Source organism: Sturnira hondurensis, unplaced genomic scaffold (genome assembly GCF_014824575.4).
Source record: "Sturnira hondurensis isolate 20B ecotype Veracruz unplaced genomic scaffold, ASM1482457v3 Scaffold0013994, whole genome shotgun sequence".
In the NCBI taxonomy this organism is placed as follows: Eukaryota; Metazoa; Chordata; class Mammalia; order Chiroptera; family Phyllostomidae; genus Sturnira; species Sturnira hondurensis.
Window position 1 is genome coordinate 697,057 of NW_028086625.1, and position 8,493 is coordinate 705,549.

An 8,493-nucleotide genomic window follows, 5' to 3' on the forward strand; every position below is an offset into this window, starting at 1 on the left:
ATTAAGATGAGTAATGAAACAGAGTAGACATAGTTCATAAACATCTGCTACTTTTTGTTTCAACACATGTTACCTATGAAATAAAGAATTGCAACTCTTCTGACTCAGTGACTAAAAATGCTTATTTTATAATTTATTTATTATCTAGAATTATTTATTTATTTATTTATTTACTTATTTATTTATATCCTCACCAGAATACATTTTTTCATTGCTTTTAGAGAGGGAGGAAGGGAAAGAAAGAGAGAGCGAGAGAGACATCAATGTGAGAGGGAAACATAGATTGGTTGCCTTCTTGTACATGCCCTGACTGGGGATCAGACCCACAATCTGGTCATGTGCCCTCACCAGGAATAGAACCTGTGGAATAGAAAGGAATAGAACCTTTCAGACCATGGGAGGATGCTCCAACCAACTCTATCCATTGTTCTTGTGCATGTAAGTTAACACACCTTTGAAATGCCAGAAGTAATATTCCTCAAAGAGGATATTAAACCTCAAGAGAGCACATAGTCTTAAGTATCTTGTAATTCAATCCCTGCACTGCTTTCTCTAAGCTTCCATGTACATTTTCTCCTTAATTTCAAATGCATAAAAGAAGCTGCAAAACTGTTATACTCTCTCCTTTCCTAGGCAGGCACCTACAGAGGTGGCTGCCATCTCCTACTTAGCACCATGGCTGACCTCAGACCCCTCATGAAACCCAAGATTGTCAAAAAGAAGATCAAGAAGTCCACCTGGCCCTGGACGGTGTAGCTCAGTGGATTGAGCATGGGCCTGTGAACCAAAGGATCGCGGTTCGATTCCCAGTCAGGGCACATGCCTGGGTTGCAGGCCAGTTCCCAGCAGGGGACACACAAGAGGCAACCATGCATTGATAGTTCTCTCCCTCTCTCTTTCCCTTCTTCTCTAAAGATAAATAAATAAAATGTTTTTAAAAAAGAAGAAGTCCATCTGGAACCAGTCAGACTGTTACGTTCAAATTAATGGGAACTGGCAGAAACCCACAGGCATTTACAATAGGGTACACAGAATATTCAAGGACCAGATCTTGATGCCCAACCTTGGTTATGGGAACAACAAGAAAACAGAGTACATGCTGCTCAATGGCTTTTGGAAGTTCCTGTTCCACAATGTCAAGGAGCTTGAAGTGCTGCTTATGTGTGACAAATCCCACTGTGCTGAGATTCCTCACAATGTCTCCTCAAAGAAGTGCAAGGCCATTGTGAAGAGTTGCCCAGCTGGCCATCAATATCACCAATCCCAATGTCAGCCTGCACAGCAAAAAAAATGAGTGGACAGTTTCTACATGTTGTATTTGTGTTAATAAAACCATAAAATTCTGCCCCCCAAAATCCCACTTTTACTCTCTAGAGTGTTTGGGAAATTTTGCTGTTACTGGACAGGGTCTGGGCCCATAGTGGGTCCGCCTCAGGTTCCCCAGTGGTAGGTGGGTTCTTGACTTTATGCAGGGAAGATTTCACAACACAGTTCCAGGAATTTTGAGAGTATGTTTATTAAAGCTGGGGACAGTGAAACAAAGGAAGGGCCTCAGGTAGAGGAAGCAACAGGGGAAAGAAAGATAAAACAGGGGCCTTGGACACAGGTTCAAGGGGTTAGCCCAGGACAAGCTTTGCTGCCTGCTGCTCTCCTGGTTGCAAGTCTCATAGGGACCCTTAGAATCTAGGAGGAAGAGGGCAGAGATGCAAGACGTGGGCAGACTGCTGTAGCAAGAACAAAGCATGGATCCTTTGACTTGAGGCATTTTATCTTTGTTTGGCTGGCTGGAATCCTAGGGGAGGGCCTTAACAGAAAATGTATTAGTTTTTCAAGTGTGTTCTTCAATATATTTATTCATTAAAATGTACATATAGAGGGGTCAGCAGTTATTTTCTGATTAGTTTTACTCATATTGACAAAGAATATCACTGAAGAGGGACCAGGACTAAGGCCATTCCTGGGATGGTCTGGCATGTGTAAACCATTTGTTCCTAAGTGTCCTTGGTTAAGAAAGAGAAAACCTTGTAATTCGTTAGCCAGCTGGAAATTGCTCAAATCTTTTGGCTTTCTTTAATTATTCTCCCTCAGTTTCCCTTACTCTACTTGTGAAGGAATTTCCCTAGCTTCTTACTATCCTGCCTCATTACTCCCTGGCATATGTTGTCAGTTTGGCTCAGATAAACTTATAAAGATTCTCTACAGATGTGGATGTTTCTTCCATCAACAGAAATATATGTATTTGCACGAATTGGCACCCCCCCGCCCCACAGCTTCTGGCCTCCACCATTCTACTTTCTGTTTTTATGAAATGAATATACTCCTAAAAATAATTTCATTCCCTGGCTAGTGTGGCTCAGTGGTTGAGTGCCCTGTGAACCAAAGGGTTGCCAGTTCGATTCCCAGTCAGGGCACATGCCTGGGTTGTGGGCCCAGTAGGGGGCACACAAGAGACAACCACACATTGAAGTTTCTCTCCCTCTCTTTCTCTCTTCCCCTCATCTAAAAATAAGTAAATAAAATATTTTTTAAAAGTAATAATTTGAGGACTTCCGGCCAAGATGGAGGCATAGGTGGAAACACTGTGTCCCCTCCCACAACTAAGCTTAAAGACAGCAAAGTTTTAGAAACAAAAACGCAGCCAAAACAGTGAATATTGAACTGTACGGAAGTCTGACAACAAGGAACCACTCAGCCAGACTGGTAAGAGGGGAGGAGTCAGTGGTGGAGCAGGGTCAGTCTGACCGACCCAGGAGCGGAGGCAGTTGGTGGATCCCAGGCGTGGGGTGGCAACGGGTGGGCTCAGTGAGGGTGCAGGGCAGCTGGCTGACTGCAGTCACACATTTGAGCGCAGATAAACCAAGTGAAGGAGCGAACAGTGAGACAGACCATTCAGGCTAGGGTCCCAGCGATGGGAATTAGAGCCTGAAAGCACCAACTGGAAAGACTTTTTCGGGATCGAGAGGCTGGGAGAGACTCCCAGGCTCACAGAGAGTTCGTTGGAGAGACCCACAGGGTCCTGGAGAGTACATGGGCCCACACACCTGGGAACCAGCACCAGAGGGGCCCAATTTGCTTGTGAGAAGCCGCAGGGGGGACAGAAATCTGAGAGGGAGCGGAGCGGAGCAAAGCACCATTTCTTTTCCCTCTCTGGCCCCGCCCCCACATATAGCGTCACAACCCAGCGACTGAGTGGCCCCACCCTGGTGAACACCTAAGGCTCTGCCCCTCAAACATAACAGGTGCGAACAGACCAAGCATTGTGACTCAAGAACAGCTCAAAGCCCCAGAGCCTATAATTCCAAGTGACCAAGAAATAGCCAGCCTTTCAGATGCACAGTTCAAAATACAGGTGATCAGGATGCTCACAGAATTGTTCGATTTTAGCCACAAATTAGAGGAACATATGGAGGCTAAACTGATTGAAATGAAGGGAAATGCACAGGAAATCAATAGTGATAGAAAGGAAACTGGGACTCAAATCAAGGGAGTGAACCAGAAGGAAGAACGAAACATCCAACCAGAAAAGAAGGAAGAAACACGAATTCAAAAAAAAATGAGGAGAGGCTTAGGAACCTCCAGGACATCTTTAAACATTCCAACATCTGAATTATAGGGGTACCAGAAGGGGAAGAGGAACAGCCACAAGTGGAAAACTTATTTGAAGAAAGAATAAAGGAGAACTTCCCCAGTCTGGCAAAGGAAATAAACTTCCAGGAAATCCAGGAAGCTCAGAGAGTCCCAAAGAAGTTGGACCCAAGAAGAAACACACCTAGGCACATCATAATTACATTAGCCAAGATTAAAATGAAGGAGAGAATTCTAGAAGCAGCAAGAGGTAAGGGGACAGTCACCTACAAAGGAGTTCCCATCAAACTGTCAGCAGATTTCTCAAAAGAGACCTTACAGGCAAGAAGGGGCTGGAAAGAAGTATTCCAAGTCATGAAATCCAAAGACCTACATCCAAGATTGTTCTACCCAGCAAAGCTTTCATTTAGAATGGAAGGGCAGATAAAGTGCTTCTCAGGTAAGGTCAAATTCAAGGAGTTCATCATCACCAAGCCCTTATTATATGAAATGCTAAAGGGACTTATCTAAGAAAAAGAAGATAAAAAATATGAACAGTGAAAGGACAGCAAACTCACAGTTATTAACAACCACACCTAAAACAAAATCAAACCAAGAGGACAGCTAGATCAGGAGCGGAACCATAGAAATGGAGATCACATGGAGGGTTAGCAACAGGGGAGTGGGAGGAGGAGAGAGAGGAGAAGGTACAGAGAATAAGTAGCATAGATGGTAGGTAGAAAATAGACAGGGGGTAGGGCAGGAATACTATGGGAAATACAGAATCTAAAGAACTTGTGACACATGGACATGAACAAAAGGGGGGAATGGTGGGGGAGGGGTGTGCAGGGGGAGGGGAGTGAAGGGGGAATGGGACAACTGTAATGGCATAATCAATAAAATATATTTTTTAAATTTTTTTTAAAAGTAGTAATTTCACTTGGTTCTTTTTACTTTTTATGAAGTGGCTACGAGAAAATTTAAAATTACTCATGCAGCTTGCATTATATTTTTATCAGATGGTGCTGTCTTGGTAGGACCTGACAGTGAGGCCTAAATCAGGTTAGACATAATCATGGCTTACAAAATTCTAAATCTAGTTATTAAATCAAATATCAAAATATCATCATATAAAATAGTATATTGATAACTGTATGAACCATAAGCCCTAAATTATGTTAAAAATAATAAACAGATGGGGAAGAGTATAATGATGAAATATATGTTAGATTCTTTCTAACAGGTGAGACTCAAACTTCAAGATACATGTGTTTCACATCCTAATAATATTCTGGATCAGAATTAAATGTACACTGGCTCAGGTGAAGACAGAGGTCCTGGAGGAGTCTGAAACAGTGGCACTAAGTGTTAGATCAGCTCAGGACACAGGGCAGAAATATCAGCCAAAGTGAGTTGGGGAGAGGAGGGAAAAGGACCAAAGTTAACTTGACACTGGGTCCCCTTCTCCCAGCCACCTGTCTAGCAGCTGAGGGCATGGGTTGAATTTGTAATAGGAAGTGTTAGAGCCAGAGGTCCACCCCTTCCCTCCAGCTCCTCCATCACTGCCAAGTCCTGACTCATCCCTCCATTTATTCCAGTCACAGTGACAAACTGGAAGTGACATGTTGAATGCTGAGAACACAAGAGGAAAGGGTCTGACTAAGGAGAAAGGAAGTGAGGGGAATGGAATAGGAGTGGCTTCTTTTTCTCACTTCCACTCCCTCAGTTTATTTTGCAGCTACCTCTGCCCCATCCCCCAGAGAGCACAGGCTTAGTAGACAGGTGCGCTCTGGGCAAAAAGGTGGCTCTTTCAACAGCTTGGTCAGATGTCTCAGTCCCTCTGTAGCCAGACCTATAAATCAGGTCCCATGCACAGCATGAGACCACTCATTGCCTGCTCCATTGAGTTGGAAGGATGAACACAGGGTGCCCCTTCCTACTTGGACAGAAGATGCCAAATTTGTCTTCCTGCACCTGACCTGGGAGTCAGGGCTGAATTTAAATTCTTCACCTGCCATCCTAGGCCCAATATACTCAAGTGAAATTTATTTTATGGGCCCATAGCCTGGGCAGTGCCTGCAGATAACTATAAAGTATAGTATACACTTCGAAATTTTAAAATATGTCTTTTAAAATAAAGATATGGAAAAACGTGGAAAACCGTGATTCATATTTGGGGTGAGTTTTTGCTATCACTCTTTTTCTGTGTGTAGTTAACATTTTTACATAGAGATCCATGTGTAGCTTGCATTTTTCACTTCAATATTATATGAAAATCATTTCCCATGAAGTTACACAATCTTGATAAACAGTATTTTAAATGGTTTCATATTTTTAGAGAGAAGATCTACTCTGGTTTCCTTAATTTATCATTCCCCAACCAATGTTTCCAGTGCTTCCTTTTCACAAATAAAGCTTGGATAAGTACCTTTATAACACACACACACACACACACACACACACACACACACACACACTCTATTTACCTATCATCTAGGAAAAGAAGGTAAATCTGGAAAAAAAGTTGGAGGATGATGGGGAAGAGGGCTACTCTTTCACGCAAAAGACCCAGGTCCGGTTGAGGTTGGGGGGCGGAGCCTAGAGTGAGTTGCAGAACCGGGAGGAACTGCCCAGAGTCTGAAGGCGGAGACAGACCTCCGTACTGCGGAAAACCGGCGGGGCGCTTTGCCGCATCGGCTCAGGGCCTTGGCCTCAGTTGGTCTCTGGCGCCCCCTGCTGTTCACACTGTAAACCTGCAAGGGGTGGCCGCTCTTAGTTCTCTTTCTCTTCTCCGCCTCCTCCTCCACCTTGCTTGTTCACTGATTTTCCCTCACCCCTCCCTCGCTAGCCCCTTTCTAGTCGTCTGCTTGTCAGTTTAGGGGTCTCAGCCAGAGAAGCCCATTATAGAACTAGCAGTAACATTGGACCCAGGGGAATGAGCAGGCCAAAAGGGGGCCTTCGGCGGGCGGAACTGCTGGTGACTTGGCCAGGCCCCAGACTCCTCTTGGTGCTGCGACGTTAGAGGGGCTAATCTTGAGCCAGGACCGCTTGCGCCATGAGCTGTGAGCCCCTTCTTTCTTGGTTCTCTGTGGTCCCAGAAGGAGGTGCCAGAAAGGACAGAACTTGAGGTGCGACGCAGACAGCAAATTTCTAGCAGCTTGTAGCTCCCTCTTGTGGGCAGAGAGCAGAGGAGGTGAGATAAGAGGGCCTGGGCCTGAGGTCTCTAGGACTGGGACCTGCCATTGTCAAACAAAACCAGAGCTCAGCAGTAAAGTGGTAAACCAGGTTTTATTCAGGACTATTGCAATAGGGGAAAACAGACCTCAGTATGGAATTGGGTTCAATTCTGAATACAACACGGGAAGGTAGCAACTTACAGCCAAGGTGGAGTCAGTGTCAGTGGATGGTCAATTCCTAAGAGGGAACATCAGGGTTAAAGGGGATCTCAGTTAAACCGACCTAAAATGATTCTTGCTGAAGACAGGCCAGGGTAATCAGACATCATCCGAGGATGTAGAGGAGGAACCCAATCAAATATGGAGGAGGGGAGCTGGAGCAGAGCTTGGTCAAGGAAAGAATTTTTGTCACTACTCCCTGGCCAAAGGCTCTAGAAATGCTTCATGGTGACACTTCAAGACAACAGGACAATTGTTCAGGAGTGGGTGGGGGAGGGAGCTTGTGGGGGACAGAAAGCAGTCACCTCTCTGTGCCCTTTGCAGATCTCCAGAGCTCAGGCTACCTGGGATCAACACTCCCCTTCCCCAATTCAGAATCACCTCAAATCTGAACCTGGCTCCCAGCCTGTAAGCCTTCTCTTGGTTTAGCCCCTAGGCTGCCATTGCAAAGGGGGCCATGAGGGACCTCAGTGACCTTACACAAACCCAGTATCAAATCGCTCCAAGTGGTGTTCATTTACCACCCTCTCTTTCTGAGAATCCCCCACTTACGTGTTCCTGTGCACCTTTTGTGGTTGGACCAAGCTATCCCTCCTGCTGTCCCAGACCAGGGACCAGATAGCCTGACCCAAGACACCTGGAAATGTTTTCCAGGCAAGGGGACAACTCCGAGCACCCAGATATGAAGGTTGATTCCCGAATCCAGCCAGCTGCTGCCCCAGAGACCCCACAGACTGCCCAACCGCAGACAGTTCACCAAGAGGGCTGCCTGGAAGAGGAGGAGGGCTGCAAACACTAGAGCCAAGTGACCTGGCCTGGACACCGATTCATTCACACAACATCGATCTTAGAGCTTAGATGTGACTGAGCCTCACAAAGCCTTAAGCTCTACACACATTCGTCTATTTATTTTTCTAGCCCCACATTCACCAAGTGTATGTAGAGCTCTCAGGCAGTTGGGGGATTAGAAGGAGATCAGAGGAGGAAGGAAGAAAGATGACATGATGGCCAAATGCAGTCGGGGAGAGCATGTGGAGGGGGAGCTGGGAAGAATTTATCAAGAAGGGACCAGAAAATGCTGCTGCCATGAAGTTACCTTAGAGCTAAGCTATGAGATGTAAGAAAGAATTTACTAAATTGACAGAGGGTGTGGGCTCCTGTGGCAAAGAAAACAGGTGCCCGGTGGCCCTAAGTTCTAGCTCTCGCATCCCAAGCCTGCCCCACAGCAAGGGAGGTGGGCGAGGCAAGCAGCAGCCAGAGTGTGGAGGACAATGTAGGAAGAGAAATTGTGTCAAACTAGTGTTGGGCAGGGGTCTGACCACTGGCAGTGTGGAGGAGGTATCTGCGGGGAGTAAGAATGGAAGTGGGGAGTTAGGACTGGTGTTGGGCCTTGAACTCAGTGGCCTGAAAAACAGGCCTTTTTGCCTTTAGAAGACTGCTTTTCACCATGTTTCCCCCTTCATTGTTTGCAACCAATGACAATTTTTAAATATTCCAGTGCTCCTAGAATCTGAGGATGAGTCATTTGTTAGGA

At 45.6% G+C, this 8,493-nt stretch overlaps 1 pseudogene; it reads left to right on the forward strand.

The window, feature by feature from the left end:
* The first annotated feature begins 648 nt into the window (after positions 1-648).
* On the forward strand, positions 649-7,758 carry LOC118998354 (60S ribosomal protein L32-like; annotated as a pseudogene).
* Positions 7,759-8,493: the final 735 nt, after the last annotated feature.